Consider the following 16,949-nt stretch of genomic DNA (forward strand, 5'->3'; position numbering starts at 1 on the left):
TTGAGTCAGTAAAGCAAATCTTTTAGAAATATGAAACTGTTAATGTCCGCTTATCTAGAACTGCCAAGTAATTAAAAACAAAACATAAATAAGGTGGCTACAATATATTTTGTTCCCATTTCAAAATACCTTACACCCCTTTCTGCCTCTCTGTCAAGAACTGAAAAAATTCTGGATGGACTCCATCCATGGTAACACAACTAATTTCTTCTGCTGAAAAGAGTAAAGACATTAGATTGCTGGCAAAACTCTGAGTTGTCGATTGTAATGAAATTTCTGCCAACTTATCCCACTCAACAGAGTGCATCTTTGAATCATTTATGTCCTATACAAAACCCTCTAGACATGAACATTTGTAGCAACTTTGGAATGAAAGCGTAGGCTGATGGATGTGGTTCTGTACCTTAGCCTCAATCCTCTGTGGTAGACTCTGACCCAAAAATCCCATAGGACAGAATCAGCAATGATGGATAACCTTTCAAGTTCAAACTTGGCACATGATTAGTTCTTTCGCCGTTACAAGAGTGCTTTAAAAATTGCTCAATAAATGTCATGCATGTACAATTTTGCCAATATGACTGGGAGCTTCTTGGATGTTGGAGAAAGGTTCAAACTAATAGAAATGGTAAGTGAAGCCATGTGTAGCCAGTATGCAACTGGTGGGCACCACCTAACAGCTGCTGCTGACCACTCTTCATATTGGCTGCCTACAAAAAGCAGCAGTCAGAGGCATTCAGGAGCTCTCTCCCAAAGGGAATCCTGTTACCTACATTCACTGGTGGAGTTGGGAATATTGCGTATGAGTATTGGACTGATAAGTAAACATAATGACTAAACACTAGTTTAGAAGATAAACGTGCAGATCTTGCACTCTGCCGCTAACTGGTATGGTACTGAGCACAGGCAGAAATCTGTGGCAAGGATGCACACAAAGAATAAAAAAAACTGACAACTTCACAGAAGAGGATTTGGAGAAGTGAGGAAAAAGAATTCCTTGCATGATAGAAGACTTCAGATACGATATATCATGCCACTCATGTCACTTCTTTAATTTATATCTGTTGTAGATAGAACACATTATAGAAATAGGTGAATTCTTTTCTGTGCATAATGTGAAAGAACCATACTTACTGAAACAGAAAATAAAGCATTATGACAATTGTGTTGCACTCTGATTCCTAATTCCTAATCAGATCCAGTTTCCCAAACCTCAGTTATAATATAGTGGAGACAGATTTAGAATAAAGTGAGCTTTAGGCCGGATTTTGCCGTCCTAACGTGGGACAAACCTGCATCGGACGGGGGAGAAAGACACAGTGGGACCCAATTCCAGGATTCCCTATTTTTAAGGGTGCAGTTTGCAAGCCTGCACACAGCCATCCCAATGCCGGTGGCTCTATTGCAGGGATAGTGATTTAAGACCTCCTGCGATTTTCAACGGAGTTGGGCCACCTTCTGAAGGAGACCTGGTTCATGCCAGCTCAGAGGTGTCATGAACCATGGGGAATGTCTGTTCTGGAGTCAGGAACTTTTTGACAGGCAAGATTAAAAGATGTTGCTAACTTTGCATGTCATAATGTAATACTGTTTGATAAGTTAAGTGTATTTCCCAATGCAGCGATTGATGACAGGGCTTTATTTAGAAAAAGTAAGTGACCATTAAATTGAACACCATTATGAAAGTGGAAACGTCTTCAGATGCTTTAGATTAATTTATCCAGTGGGGAAAGTGCACTTCTGCACTGAACAGCATTGAGATTCAGATTTTACTGTGTCAGTTGTAGCTTGTGCTTTGATTTTTCCATTGGTTGACAGGTCAGCCTTCAGTTCAGCCTTTGATATTGTGCAATAGATGGCCATCCATTCAACCACTACTTCAAGGGCTTTAATGTATTCAGTTCGGGTGGTTTGTTGACACTCGTGCAATGGAATATCATTCTGAATGCTTGGCTGAGCTCTAAGTCCCAGTAATGGATTCAGCTCAGCAGGGGTTGTTGATACAGCAGTCAAGGGGACTGTGAGCTTTATTTAGATTGGCAGTTTTATGAGCTCATAAGGGGATTCTGTTTTTGAAGTGGTTTTTGAATAGCTCTTTATTAATTGTGACAGTTTTATGACCACTTAATAGGATTAAGGGTTCTTTCAAGTGTAGTATGAATGGCTGCATGTTTGATTGACAGTTTATGAAGTCATAAGAGTGTTAAGATTTTTCTCAAGTGAGGTTTGAATGGCTTTTTGTTTACTTTGAATTTCATGAACATCTTAAAGACTTCCAATGTTATTATAGGGCTCATGAGTTCTATCCATAGTGGATACTAGGTGAGTGGACATGGGGGTGGGGGGGATCGCGTGGGGGCAGGCAGCATGGAATATGTGGAGAAAATGGAGGCAGGCAACGTGGGAGATGGGATTATGGTGAGGTTAGGGTGGGTACGAAGGAGACAGGAAGATGGTTGGAGTGTGGATGGGGGGTGAGAACTAGGGTGCTTAACTCTTACGTGTAGAACTGGGCTGATGTCCCAGCGAATGGAGGTGGGCCTTCTAACCTGTCCACCTTGGCATCTGCCTCCCTCTGTTCCTGCCTTGGGCCTGCTTTGGGAGGCAATGGCACCAACTCCAAGCCATCCCCACAACCCCACCATGAAAATAGAGGCGTGCCGGCACAGCCAGGAGGATGTAGGATACCGATGTCAGGAAATCCCCTGACTCTCAATTTCCGTCTCAAAGCAGAAAATCCGGCCCTTTGTTTTCTTTTTGTACAATGTTCATGACCGTGGAGGACCATTCCTGATGGAATCGATAGAAAGGAATTATTTTTGCTGACGCGGGAATCCAGGGCAAAGGGGTATAACCTTAAAATTAGCGCTAAGCCATTCAAGGGTGATTTCAGGAGTGAATCCTTCACGCAAAGGTGAGTGGAAATGTGGAACTCTCGCCCTCTGTCCGCACACCATAAAAGCAGTTGAGGCTAGGGTTCAGTTAAAAATTTCTAAACCAGGTTGTTAGATTTTAATTAAACCGAGTCATTAAGAGATATGAAACTAAGGCGTGTAGCTTGAGTTAAGATGCAAATCAGTCATAATCTAATTAAATGGCAGAACACACTTGACAGGTTGCATGGCCTATTCCTGTTCCTATCGTCCTAGATGTTAATCTAGCCCTTGTTTGAACTAACTGACAAAGTATAAATTATTCGTGCTGGATTATGTTTGGAATATATTCACTGCAAAACTGCTTGAATGGATCTAGGACAAAATGCAGGAGCTCACATTCTGTTACTCACCTGCAGCATTTAACTAAACAATAGATTATCTTACTGGGTCTTGCTTTTGATATCTTCCAATCTGTCTCTCTTTGGAATTTTGTCATTTGAATTTTCCTAGCATTAGAATAAGAAGAGAGGGAGGTGAATGGGAACTGGGAATTGCGTTTGTGCACGAGTATATTCTCAGAATAAGGGGATACATTCATTAAAATTTAAGAACCCACGGATTACTATGCAGAAAATTCACTGCCAAACAGCCCCCTGCTTCATCCTAGACACAATACTGGTCTATGTTTTCATGTATTACATTACAGTTTGTTAGTTTAGGATAATTGGGTAAATATCTGGTTAGGAATGAATTAAAAGCTATAAGGATAAGTACAGACAAAATTGACCAAATACGCCTTGAAATATGAAAATTCCTGGGTTGCTAGATAATGGAAATCTTTAAAAAAGGGAATCCAATGGTCTTCTACAGGTACATTAGTGAAAAGGTTGTCAAGGAGCGATGGGGCCAATTAGTGACCAAAATGGAGGTCTATTGGTAGAGGCAGAAGGCATGGTGAAGTACTAAATTAGCTTTTTTTTAAATTGATTCTTCCATGGGATTTGGGCAGATCAGCATTTGTTGCCCATCCCTAGTTGCACTTCAATTGAGTGACTTGGTCGGCCATTTCAAAGGGCAGTTCAGAATTAACCACATTGTTGATCTGGAGTCCCAGTAAGGATCACAGATTTCCTTCCCTAAAGGGCACAAGTAAACCAGATGGGTTTTTACAACAATCAATGATCGTTGTTATAGGCACCATTACTGTGACTAGCTTTCAATTCCAGATTTTTTTATTAATTGAATTAAAACTCCACCAACAGCCACGGTGAGATTTGAACACGTACCCCCAGAGCATTAGCCTGGGCCGCTGGATTACAAGTCCAGCAACATCACCACTACACCACCATCTGTCCCAAGTACTTCATATTTTTTTAACCAAAAAAAAGGACTCTACCAAAGCTATTGTAACTGAGGAGGTTGTTGGCATATTGGATGAAATAAAAACAGATAAACATGAGGCACTAGGAAGGCTGGCAGCATTAAGTCATACAGTCTGGATGGGATGCATCCTAGGTTGCTGAGGGAAGTAAGGTTTTGTGGAGGTACTGGCCACAATCTTCAAATCATTCTTAGATACAGGGGCGGTGCTAGAGGACTGGAAGATTACAAATGTTACGCACTTGTTCAAAGAATGGGTGAAGGATAAACCTGCCAATTACAGGTCAATTTAACCTCTGTGGTGGGGAAGATTTAAGGAACAATAATCTGGGAGAAAATGAATAACTGTTTGGTTGAGCATAGTCTAAAAAAGGAGAGCCAGCATGGATTTGTTGAGGGCAAATCATACTTGACTAATCCGATTGAGTTCTTTGATGCGGTAACAGTGAGGGTGGATGAGGGAAGTGCAGTTGCTGTTGTGTGTATGCTTTTCAAAAGGCATTTGATAAGGTACCAGATGTCGGCTTGTCAGCAAAATTAAAGCCCATGGAATAAAAGGGCAAGTAGCAGCATTAATACCTAATTGGTTAAGGGGTGGAATACAAAAATTTGCGGTGAAAGGCTGTTTTCAGACTGAAGAAAGGCTGACAGTGATGGCTCCACACTAGACTGCTGTTGTTTTTGATATACATTAATGACATGGATACAATCTCAAACTTTGCCGATGTAAATTCTTCATGATTTTAAACACCTCTATCAAATCTTCTCATCACCATCTTTGCTAACTCAGCTTCTCCAGTCTATTCATGTTGCTGTACTCTTTTTCCCTCTGTAAACTCTCCAAACCTTCATCTCCTTCTGAAAGTGTGGTGCCAGAAATTGATACAATACTCCAGCAGGGACCAAACTAATGTTTTATATGTGTTTAGCATAACCTCCTGGCTTTTTAACTCTATACCTCCAATTATAAAGCTTAAGATCTCCTCTGTTTTATTAATTGCCTTTTTTTAACCTGTCAAAGACTTGTACACAAGAACTCCCTGGTTTCTCTCTTCTTCCAACTCCTTTAAAATTGTACCATTTAGAATGTATTGCCTCCACTCATTCCTGCTCTCAAAATGTATCAACTCACAACTTTCCGAGTTCAATTTCATTTGCCATGCATCCACACATTCCACAAGTCTGTCCTATGTCCTCTCAAAGTCTGTTACAATCTTCCTAACCGTTTACTACACTTCCAAATTTCATGGGCAGGATCTTCCGGTTGGCGAGCGGGGGCGGGGCCCGCGTGCCGACACGTAAAATGACGTGGGATGACGTCGGGTGGAACTCCCGACCTCACCCTGTGTCATTTCCATTTTCAGTTTGGCGGGGGCGCAGCTGAGTCAGCTGTGCACCCGCCGACCTGTCAACGGCCCATTGAGGTAATTAATGGACCTGGCAAACCAAACTTAAGATTGGCGGGCAGGCTGGGAGCCCTGGCGGGCTTCAGAAAAAGCATGAAACCTCATCCATGAGCGGGATGAGATCTCACGAAGGTATTTAAATTTTTATCAAATCTTTCAATAAAAGTGATGGACATGCCCCAACTCATGTGACAGTGTCATGAGGGGACATATCAGGGAAATTTTTTTATCATTTCTATTAAAAATTTTAATTCCGAGCCGATCTCCCTGAGGCAGCACTTAGCCTCAGGGGGATCTGTGCGCTCTTTCGCGTGCACGCGCAAAAGAGTGCACTCCCGGCTGAAGGAATCCTTCCCCCACCCGCACAGGGAGCGCATAGCGCTTCCTGGTAGACATCACACTGGGCGGGCCAATTCCCACGTAAAATGGTGGCAGATCCCCGATCGGGGGCGCTGATCAGAGGCGCGCCTGCTCCCGCACTTCCCCCCCAACAGGGGAATAATCTTTCCCCTTAACATCTGCAGATTTTGAACTTGTGACCTGTATTGTCCCCAAGTCCAAGTCATTAATGTTTATCAATTGCAGCAGCAGACCTAGTATTGAATCCTGGAGGACGCCACTCTTTCCTTGCTCCAGTTGGAAAAACAGCCATTCACCACTACTTTCTGTTTTATACCACTTAGTCAATCTTGTATCCTTACTGCTATTGTCCATTTTATCATATGAGCTTCAATTTTGCTAGCAAGACTAATGTGATGTCTTATCAAATGCCATTTGAAAGGTAAAGTAAATAACGTGAAACCATTTCCAATTGTTGAAGGGTCAATTACTAGAGGGCACAAATTTTGGGTAACTAGCAAATAAACCAGGGGAGACATGAGGAAGAAGGGTTTAGAATGGGCTGCCTAATCAAGTGGTGGATACATTTTCAATGTTGCCTTCAATTGGAAATTGAATAAATATTTGAAGAGAAACAATTGCAGTGAGATGTGGAAAAAGTTGGGGAGTGGGACTAATTGCATTGCTCTTTGAAAAAGCCAGTGTAAACTCGATAGGCCATTGACCTACCTCCTATGCTTTTATGATTCTATGTATTATGGAGCTTTGCTCAGCCATACTTTGGAATCGGGAGGACTTTGGGAGCATTTCCTACTCAGTGATCAAAATCTGTTATTCACTCTTTTGAAAATTTTGAAAGAAAAATGTTTACCTTAACTGTCGAATGTTTGATGTTTCCCTCGATAGTTCTGTAATTTGTTTCTTTCTAATCACTGGCCTCTTGAAATAAAAAAAAAGGATAAAACTTTTAGCTTCAACTAAACAAACTGCCTGTCAGCCCATTAACTAACTTTAATACTGTCAGCCCTGTCGCCTGCCCCGGCTTCACCGATGATCTTTCCCATAATGGCCAATACTGTCTCCGCAATGTGGAACTGGGGGAAGAACATGGGGTGTGCCTCTCCCCCTCGGGTTTGTTCCTGCTGCCTGCAGTTATGTGCCGCCTTCTCCTGTAAAAGAGAGGGAAGTGTGTCAGTGAGAGTTGTGCTGTGGTAAGTTAGTGCCCTGGCCGTCATGGTTGAATAGCTGCCATTGTGTGCATGCTGTGAGGGTGTAGGTGTGAGGCTTGCAACAGTGCTAAACACATGAGGGTGGCATGAAGCACACAAATGGATAGAGATTGTTGGTAGGTGAGTGATGGGGGTGTGATGAATTGAGCAGTGTGTGAGGCTGCTGGTGCAGTTAGTGCAATAAGGTATCTGGGAATGCATTCACTGAGCTCGACTATGCGATCATAGTGAAATTATTAAACATCTTCAAGCACTGTATTTGGGTCCTTGGAGCTATACTCCTGGCATTTACCTCCACAGATATCTGTTCCGAATTTTTTTCTCATCACGTGTCTAGAGAGTCTTCTGCATTAATTTCAGGTTATTCTTATTATAAATGGAACACAAAATTACTTAACTCTGAAAAGCTAACATCAAACTGGCACCATCTAGCCTCAAATACACCATTGCATGGAACAATATAAATGGTCACCCCTGCCTCAACCATTTGTGTCTCCCTGCATGGATGTTTTCACAACCTCAGGACATCCTAAAGCACTTTACAGCCAGTGAAGTGCTTTTTGAATTGTCGTAATGTAGGGAATGTGGCAGCTAATTTGCCCAAAGAAAGCTCCCACAAACAGCAATGTCATGGCTAGCTCATCTGTGTTAGGTATCGGTTGAGGAATTGGCCAATTCAGCTCTCTACTACATTTATAGCTTTTACTCTTCCCACTCTGATTTGCCTGATTCACATTTTATTTATAACAAGAAAATAATGAAGTAATTGGCCCACTTGTGCCTGGAAGTTAAATATAGCCAGTGAGCATATTGATGTATGTGCACCTGTCTCTAAACAAAATACAGAAACATCTCTTGTGAGTGTTGTGGTATGAAGATGAGACCACTTGAGTCTGTGAGTTTTCTAGTAAGCAAACATTTTAGTCAAGCATACACTGGGAGAGATCATCTTGGTTGCTTTTCCAAGGATCTCTGACAATACAAGATCTGTGCAGCATATTTATATCTTTTTGTTATCATATTTCACTATACCGCCTAGTACAACCTCCAGTTACATACATAATGAGCAGAATTATTCAGGGCACAGATGTCTCGCTATTTCACTGGGAGACTGGGAAATGCCTTGGTTCTAATGCCTCCCAGTCTGTGCTCTTATCACTCTAATGTTTGTTTACCCATCCTGTGAAGGTCACTAAGTTTTATGACTTGTGATTGTAAGTTGGGTTCCCACAGTAACATACTGATCATGCCTATATGTTAGCTATATTTCCCATCATGCTTCAAAAGAGCTCTCACACCTACAGTTAAAGCTAATAACTACATCTGTCTACGTTTAAAGCTGTTAATGCACATCTTAATATCAGTTTTAATATTAAACTATTTCATAACTCCACTTCAGTCCCTCCTTTTGAACCCCTGGTCAGGCACTGCCTGGCCCAGGAGGGACATTCCCCCAGATCCTTTGCTCACCAGAAAACTCTAGGGATCCTGCTGGAGTCCAGTGGGCTTCGGGTCTGCTACCCTACAGTCCTCGTATGTCTTTGCCTAAGTATACTGACCTAAGCTAGGCCCAGAACCTTCATTTCATGAAATTGAAAAATCTTCGTAAATGCTCCCGGTTTTTGTCTTCCCTGCAAGGGGAGTTTCAGATGCAGTGGATACCGAGGTCTACCCCCTATTGACCAGCATTACCATCTACACTGCTTGGGATACCATCAGTCTCTGATAACAGCAAATACAAAGACTAACTATTAAGACTGCAACAGACGCAATGGCTGCTGCCACTCTCCCTACTTCTCACCAGTTGTACTACATTCTTACTGGCTGAGTTCTCCAACTTCCTAGCCTTTCTGGTTTCACCTGCACCCTTCCCCTTGTGATTACTTGACGGCTTTCTTCCATAAACCTCCTGGTAGTGGCCAGGGCCCTTTCCACTGCTACCTGAGCAATCTGACCCGGGGTGTCGTCAATGCATAATGCACCACCTCACCATGGACTGAATACATGGCCAGTGAGAACCCTATCTGCAAAGTGAAAGTCCCCCACAGAAAAGAAGACAGTGATCTGTAGGTAAAAAGTGTGGTAATTGTCACTTTCTAAACCCCCGTACATGTGTCTCGTCCTTTCCTTCAGAAAGCACCATTGCGTAGGGGAGGTTTGGACTACCTTGAAGGCCCCATCAAGAGGTTTAACTGACACCACGATGGCAGAATCATTACTGATGGGTTTTGCAGTATTACAGGAGCAGATGATGTAATACTGCGATTCCATGCAACATTCTCCTGTTGTCATTAGGAGGATGCCATTCTGACTTGGGACCGTATACCCATGGGATCCGACCTGGTACACCCACCCATCCTTTACCACTCTCAAGGATTTGAACTTATACCCGCCACACCCCACCCCCCCCAATGAATGTGTTCTGTTAGTATGTTCCTGTGTTATACTCATCAGAAATGTTATTATATCCCTCTTGCCTCCTGTCATGCACTGCGTAACTACTAATTCCTGCCATTCTTCCTGTAAATTGATAAGATTTAATTTGCCCACAGCCAGATATATGTGTCAAGGTGCTGCACCAAACCTTACATCTTCAATATCTGACCTATCATTATCTATCAAGTCCCAAGCCAACATATCATATGCCTTCCTCTTAGACTGTGGGTCAGTCATATCAATGATTTCTAACCTGTCTAGTATGCTTTGCCCCTGAACTTGTATAGCTGCAATTTTATTCAGTTCCCTGCGCTGCAAATTGCAGTCCTCCTGCAGTCTCCTTTGCTACCTGGGAGGCATAGGCTTTGTGATCTTTGTTTTGTCCAATCAGCCAATAAAACCAAGTTGTGATTGATCAGATTGTAGGTCACCTCCAGTGCGCCCATTGTAACATCATGTAATATCAATTTGGGTTTCCCAATTCTAATTATACCATCCAGGGGCGGTGACATGGTGGCTGAGCACTTAGTGGGTTTCCGATACCCGCAGGTTGACAAATTAAAGCATCTCGTATTGCTACAACCAAAACGATTAACAACATTTATACTTTGCTCTTGTCAATATTGTCCCTCTAATCCTGACTACCAAATAATATGGGCAGGTTAGCCCATCCCAACGTAATGTTCAGTCTTGCATTGGACACAGATACTACGCCCGAGCTGGTGCTGTACACTCCCTTTGTGTCCATATTTCTAGCCGTGTCATGAGTGTAAAAGCCGGAGCAATGTTACCTGAGTCAGTCTGTCCCCTATTTGATAAGATAACCCGGATAATGCGACGACTACCGGTAGTGACTCTATGGGAAATCCAAATGCTCAGTTTTCTTATCCACTCTCCATGCCCTCCTTTAGGTAGCTGCATGTATTTTCCTGGATGCAGACAGGTGGTTTTATTGGTGTTGACAGTGGGCGCCTCCCATGCTGCTGTTATTGTTAAGAGCGTGATTACTGTTGTTGCTGTCCTCCAGGTTGCCATTTCTCTGAGGATTTGTCCGAAAGAAAATAGTTAAGCGAGCTCTGGTTGCTTTCCTGCTGACAGAAACACACTGTGAGATATAAGGTTTCACCTGTGACCAATGCTTCCAAACATACACAAGTGTCATTAGTCATCATTATCCAGTGAGGTCCTTGCTATCGCGGGGTAGATCTTGGTCATTCCAGTGCCCCCTTAACCATTCCCTTATCCCTCATTTCTGGCATGTCCTGGGATGTCCACCTCACTGCTTTCTTGGTCCGCTACCTCCTGCTGCTGTTTCACCTTGGACCTCAATTCCTTAAGCTGTCTACACAACTCTACAATGCACCTTCTTATCCTATCTTTCAATGGCTAATATCTTCACTTCCAGTGGTGGTTCTCTCTGGGAGCTGCTTAACTCTGCCTGTTATCAAGGTGTTATTCCTGTGGTCCTACATTTTGTAGCTCGCAGGCACATTAATATGGTCAGTAATACATCTAATTCATCTTTTTCCAGCTTTCCCTTTACCTGTGTCCATCTTGTGGTAAATTGTTAAGTGTTATTTCTCCTTACCCTTCAACTGCCTCAACCACAGGTTCCATATACTTATACCTTTAAGTTTTTTTTACTCCCTCTGTCCATGATCTTCCTAAGATTCTCTCAAGGTCAATTTCCCTATTGCCTTGATCACTTAACCATTTCATGTCAAAGGAGGTCTCTGTCTCTAGATCTTTGCTTATCTCCCCCTGTGTGGTTCCAATGTCTCAGGTGATGGCCAGATTATCAAATTAAGTTCTCTTAAAACAGTTTGTAGATTGTGACCTCCTTCCCTAATTCCTACCCTTAATCATTTCCTCATACCATTTTACACATGCAATAGTTGCCAGCTGATCTTGTTCAGGTTGTCTCGATAGACTTTACAGTCCAATAAAGTATTCGTATAATATTTTTAAAACAGAAACCAAACATTTCTATTTGATTCCAGGCATTAACATATTTTGCTTCCTTTTCTTCTTTCCCTCAAACAACATTTTATTTTCTCACAAGTAACCCACTAAATTGTGTCTGGCATTTTTTTTCAGTTTAAAGTTATTCCAGATTCAAATAACAGTGTTGTTGAGCTGCCTTCTTTAACTTTGCTAAAAATTGGATTTCTGTCAAACTTTGTCAAGATCTCAAGCTTAACTTTATACTTTGGGAACAGACTTACAAATATATTTTAAACTCCTTTTTCTCAGCACAAAAGCTTGTAGCATTTGAATTAGTGTCAATTGTTGTCACATCTTTTAAAATAAAAATTCCCTTTTGAGAACTTTATCGGGAACCAAACCTCAAATTTTAAACTTTGTAAGAATTGTAATTTACACGATCAAAATTAAGATGACCCCTTTCTCATGTGTATGAATTTGTAACCAGATTAAAATCCCACATGTTTATCAACACATGGGCCAAAATATTCCGTTTGGCGGGCGGGGCTGGTGCTGACGCGGGCGGCAATGGACCCAATCGCCACGAGCAATCGGGGCCGCGCCGCCATTTTGGGCGGGCGGGTCAATAAAGGCCCCCCCCAGCGCATTTCCGACTCTCATGGAGAGCAGGGGTCTTACGTTTGCAGCAGGCGTGTACAGACCATCGGTCCCAATGGTGACCCGGCAGCCTGTATAAAAATAAGCCTGGCAGCCTCCTTTAGGCTGTTTACTATGGCCAGCTACAGGTGGCCCCGCAGGGGGTCTGCACAGCAGGCCAATGTAGCAGGGAAAGCCAGAGGAGCAGGGCCAGGCTGCAGGGTGTGGCCCAGGAGCAGGGCCAGGCTGCAGGGTGTGGCCCAGGAGCAGGGCCAGGCTGCAGGGTCAGCCCTCAGGAGCAGGGCCAGGCTGCAGGGTCAGCCCCAGGAGCAGGGCCAGGCTGCAGGGTCAGCCCCAGGAGCAGGGCCAGGCTGCAGGGTCAGCCCCAGGAGCAGGGCCAGGCTGCAGGGTCAGCCCCAGGAGCAGGGCAGGCTGCAGGGTAGGCCAGAGGGGTGCCAATGTGCCCCTCGCTTTTCAGATGACTGCCTTGCAGCCCTTGTCGAGGAGGTGGCAGCATGGCAGGAGTTGGTCCCCCAGGATGGGAGGAGGAGGCCCCCCCACATGACCAAACGTGACTGGGAGGAGGTGGCGGAGGTGGTGAGCTCCCGTGATGTGGTGCGGGGCACCTGGGTCCAGTGCCCTAAGTGCTTCAACAACTTGTCACGCTCTGAAAGAGTGAGGACCATGTTGGTGTTGGGCATTTAACCCAGCAGGTAGCCTTAGACCCACCCCCTCCCCCCCGCCATCCCCCCGAAGTCTCACTGTCGTGACTGCATCGATTCATGTTGGGCATTGGTCACACGCTGGGTGGGTAAACAGATAGTGCCCATGCTTACATCAGCCTGAGTGGTTCATGAGGAGATGGGTTCTCCCCCACACCATGTGTTGCTCTTAGTCGCACATGACTAGTCTGGGGTAACCTGCAGGAGAGGCAGCTAGGCACATACTCAGAACTCCAACACATGCCCTGTTCACGGTGATGAGATGGGGAAGGGGAGCCTCAAGATCTCGTGGCCAAGAACCATCTGGTGCCCTTGACGCTGCACCGAGTTGCGCCTCCTTGCCATGGGCCCTCAGACTGTGTGTTTCTGAAAGTGATGGACGTAGAATGTGTCCAAGGTGTCCGTTGTGGCAGTGGGAGGGGATGTTGGGAGCAGTCGTACTATATTTTTGTGACCAATCACCAGTAGTGTGGACAGGAGCCGCTGGAGGCCTCAGATGGGCCACTGTGGTTGGGATGCGCCGTGCGCGTGCAGAGTACATGAGCGATCAGCCCCAGTGAATGGTCTTCTCTGTTTTGCAGGAGAAAATTGCGCATAATGCATATGAGTGTTTGTGGACTGGAGGCAGCCAGGCCCAGTTGGTGATATTGGCCCGTTTTGAGCAGGAGGCCTTGGAGCTTGAAACCCGCCATGCGCCCAGGTCCACAGGTGTCGGTGAGGCTGGGGTGCAGCGGCCAGGTATTTGAGGTCCACAGTCACATCCACTCTGTCTCCCCACCATCCAAAGCACTGCTGATTATTGGAATCGTTGATGTAGCAACACTGCTCATTCACAGACTGATAGAGTCAGACGTGTGGGTCATAGGCAAAGGTCCTTCGGCCCTTCGAAGATGCGCATGTCCAGCACCTTCCAAAGACTCCCTATCCCAGTTCTGACCACTATCCCCATGGCCTTGTTGCCCTGACATCGCAACTACACATCCAAATACTTATTACATGTTAGGAGGGTTTCAGCCTCCACCACCCTTTCAGCCAGTGCGTCCCACATTACTGTGTGCAAATGGTCCTCATCACCTCACCTGTCAACCTCATGCCCCTTATCTTAAATAAATGCCACCAGGTTAGTCATCCCTCCACCAAGGGGAAAAGTTGCTTTCTGTCCACCCTATCTATGCCCCTCATAATGTTATGAAACTCAATAATGCCACCCCTCAATCTCCTGTGCTCCAGGGCAAATATCCCCAGTCTATGCTATGTGTCCTCATAACTCCAACTCTCCAGGCCAGCATGCACCCTGGCCAGCGACCTCTGCACTCTCTCCACTCCAATCACATCCCTCCCAAGAAGCACTGGTCACAACTGCACACAGAACGATAGCTATGGCCTCAGCAGCGTTTTCTGTACTTACAACATGACCTCCCTGTTCCTACACTCTATTCCTTGGCTAATAAAGGCAAGTATGGCTTCGACCTTGCTAAACGCCTTATGTACCTGTCCCGCTACCTTAACGGACCTATCGACATGCCCAACAAGGTCCCTCTGATCCTCCTTACTTTCCACGGTCCTACCATTTCTCATGTATTCCCATACCTTGTTTGTCCTGCCCAAGTGCATCACCTCACACTTATCCATGTAACATTCCATTTGGTATTCCTTAGGCCATCTGACCAGCCCGTCTGTATCCATCTGTAATGTTTGGGCCTCCTCCTGACCATTTGCCACCCCACCAATGTTCATCTCCCTAGGTTCTGGATGGTTGAGCGCGTAATGAGCCAGGGAGAAAGGGATGAAGTGTGTCACTGTGTGGACGCTAACTGGTCCACTGTCCTTGTTATTTTCAGCATCATCAGAACCTGTTGACCAGGCTCGATTACAGATGCCCCCTCTCACACCCGAGGGCTGTGAACACACCTGCATCACACCATCTCTGCCAGGCAGGCACCAGCGCAGATACTAGCACCTTGGTGGGCATTGGAACATCGGCTAGTGTCCAGGGGAACAGCGGTGAGGGCACTTCATAATCACTGGAGGAGCTGGCAGAGACAGAGAGTGCCCATGGTGCCAGCAGTTGGAGGGCTGCAGGGGACCAGGCACATGCTCAGTCGGTGCCTGATGATGTTCCTCTGGAGTTGTCCGCGATGCAGCAAAGCAGGAAATGCGGCCGGGTGTGCGGGAGCATCTGGGAGTGTTGCGCGAGACCATGCTTCACGGAGCATGAGTGATGCCATGAGCCTCATATCAGAGCGTCATGCTTCCTCCATGGAGAGAGTGGCGACTCTCCTGGAGAGGGGCTTCTAGGAGAACAAGCAGCTTCTCCTGGGGTTACACTCGTTCCTGCAAGCCCTCACAGCGCCAGTGGCCGCAGCTGGTCACTGCCAGTGTGGGAGATGGTCTGGGCAGCAAGTTTCCCAGCTCGGTGCCCATCCGTCTATGGTGACCAAGGAGGTCCGAAGCGACCTCATGTCGGCGCAGCAGCTGCCTGTCGTCTCTGCGGGCTCCTCTCAGGGCGATCCGGATGAGGGTGGCAGCTCCTCTGCCCCTCTCCCAGTGACCATTGCATCTGTTGAGGCTGCGGCGACTGGGGAGGTGCCAGCTGTGGCACTGGCAGCTCCCTCCCAGGCGGGGCCAGCACAGGCTCCACGGGCCAGAGGACACCCGCCAAGGTCATCGAGGCCAACAGGACAGCAGAGTCAGCAGCTGTCTCAGATACCACTCCCAGCGATGGGGCGGCACCAAGACAGAGCACCCGACAATGTTAGCATAAGGCACCTTAGGCACATCACGGGTTTCTCATTGATGCTTTTGTGCTGGCCCAAGATTAAGGAATTATTATTTATTGCTGTTGTAAAAACGTTTTCCTTTCATTTTGTTGCACCATATCATGGATGAAATTAAATCCAGATGTACGAACATGGCTGAGGGTGTTTCCTTTGTGCTGCATTTGTATGTTTTACAGACATGTCATGAGTGTTTGAGTGGACATTGAGGTTTATGTCCAAAGCCCTTAGTTGCAGCTGATGAGGTGGAAGATGTGGCACCTAAGTGCCACGTGTGGAAGTTCCAGGCAATGCTGTTCCTGCTGATCCATGTGTGTGGAGCTAGCTGAAGGTTTGTTGGATTAAATTGTCCCGGGTGTCCCTGCCTCCTTGGTGTAGTCCCAGGTCAGCACTCAGCCCCGCATCATTGCCTTGTGTCTCCTCATCCTCCAAATCAGTGCTGGACTCATTGTGTGCAGCCGCATCCACTGCATTAAGGTCTACATCGTCCACTGCTTCCCCCCTTTCCAGCACAAGATTGTGGAGAGTGCAGCATGCAACCACTGTCAGAGACACACGATCTGGGAGGTACCGGAGTGCGCCCCCTGAGTGGTCCAGGCATTGGAAGTGCATCTTGAGAAGACCGATGGTTCTCTCTGCCATGGCCCTTGTGGTGCCGTGGCTCCTATTGTACTGCTGCTCAGCTTCTGTTCTTGGATGGTGGAGAGGCGTCATGAGCCACCTTCTGAGGGGATAGCCCTTGTCACCCAGCAGCCATCCATCCAGCCGGGCTGGAGCACTGAAGAGCCCCGGCACCTGGGAGTGTCTGAGGATGTAGGCGTCGTGGGAGCTGCCTGGGTACCTTGCACAGACTTGTAGAATCAGCATCCTGTGGTCACACACTATCTGCACGTTCATGGAGTGGAAGCCCTTCCTGTTGACAAAGGCACCCGGCTCACCTGCTGGCGCCTTGATGGCCACATGTGTACAGTCTATAGCACCCTGGACACAGGGGAAGCCAGCAATGGCCGCGAAGCCTCTGGCTCGCTGTGTCTGACTTGCCTGGTCCAAGGGGAAGTGGATGAAGGTCAATGCACGTCTGAATAGAGCGTCTGTAACCTGCTTGACACAAGTGTGGACAGCTGATTGGGAGACACCGCAAAGATCACCCACCGAGCCCTGGAAGGAACCAGAGGCATAGAAGTTGAGGGCAACTGTGACCTTCAGA

Source organism: Cetorhinus maximus, chromosome 16, assembly GCF_964194155.1.
Source record: "Cetorhinus maximus chromosome 16, sCetMax3.hap1.1, whole genome shotgun sequence".
Taxonomy (NCBI): domain Eukaryota; kingdom Metazoa; phylum Chordata; class Chondrichthyes; order Lamniformes; family Cetorhinidae; genus Cetorhinus; species Cetorhinus maximus.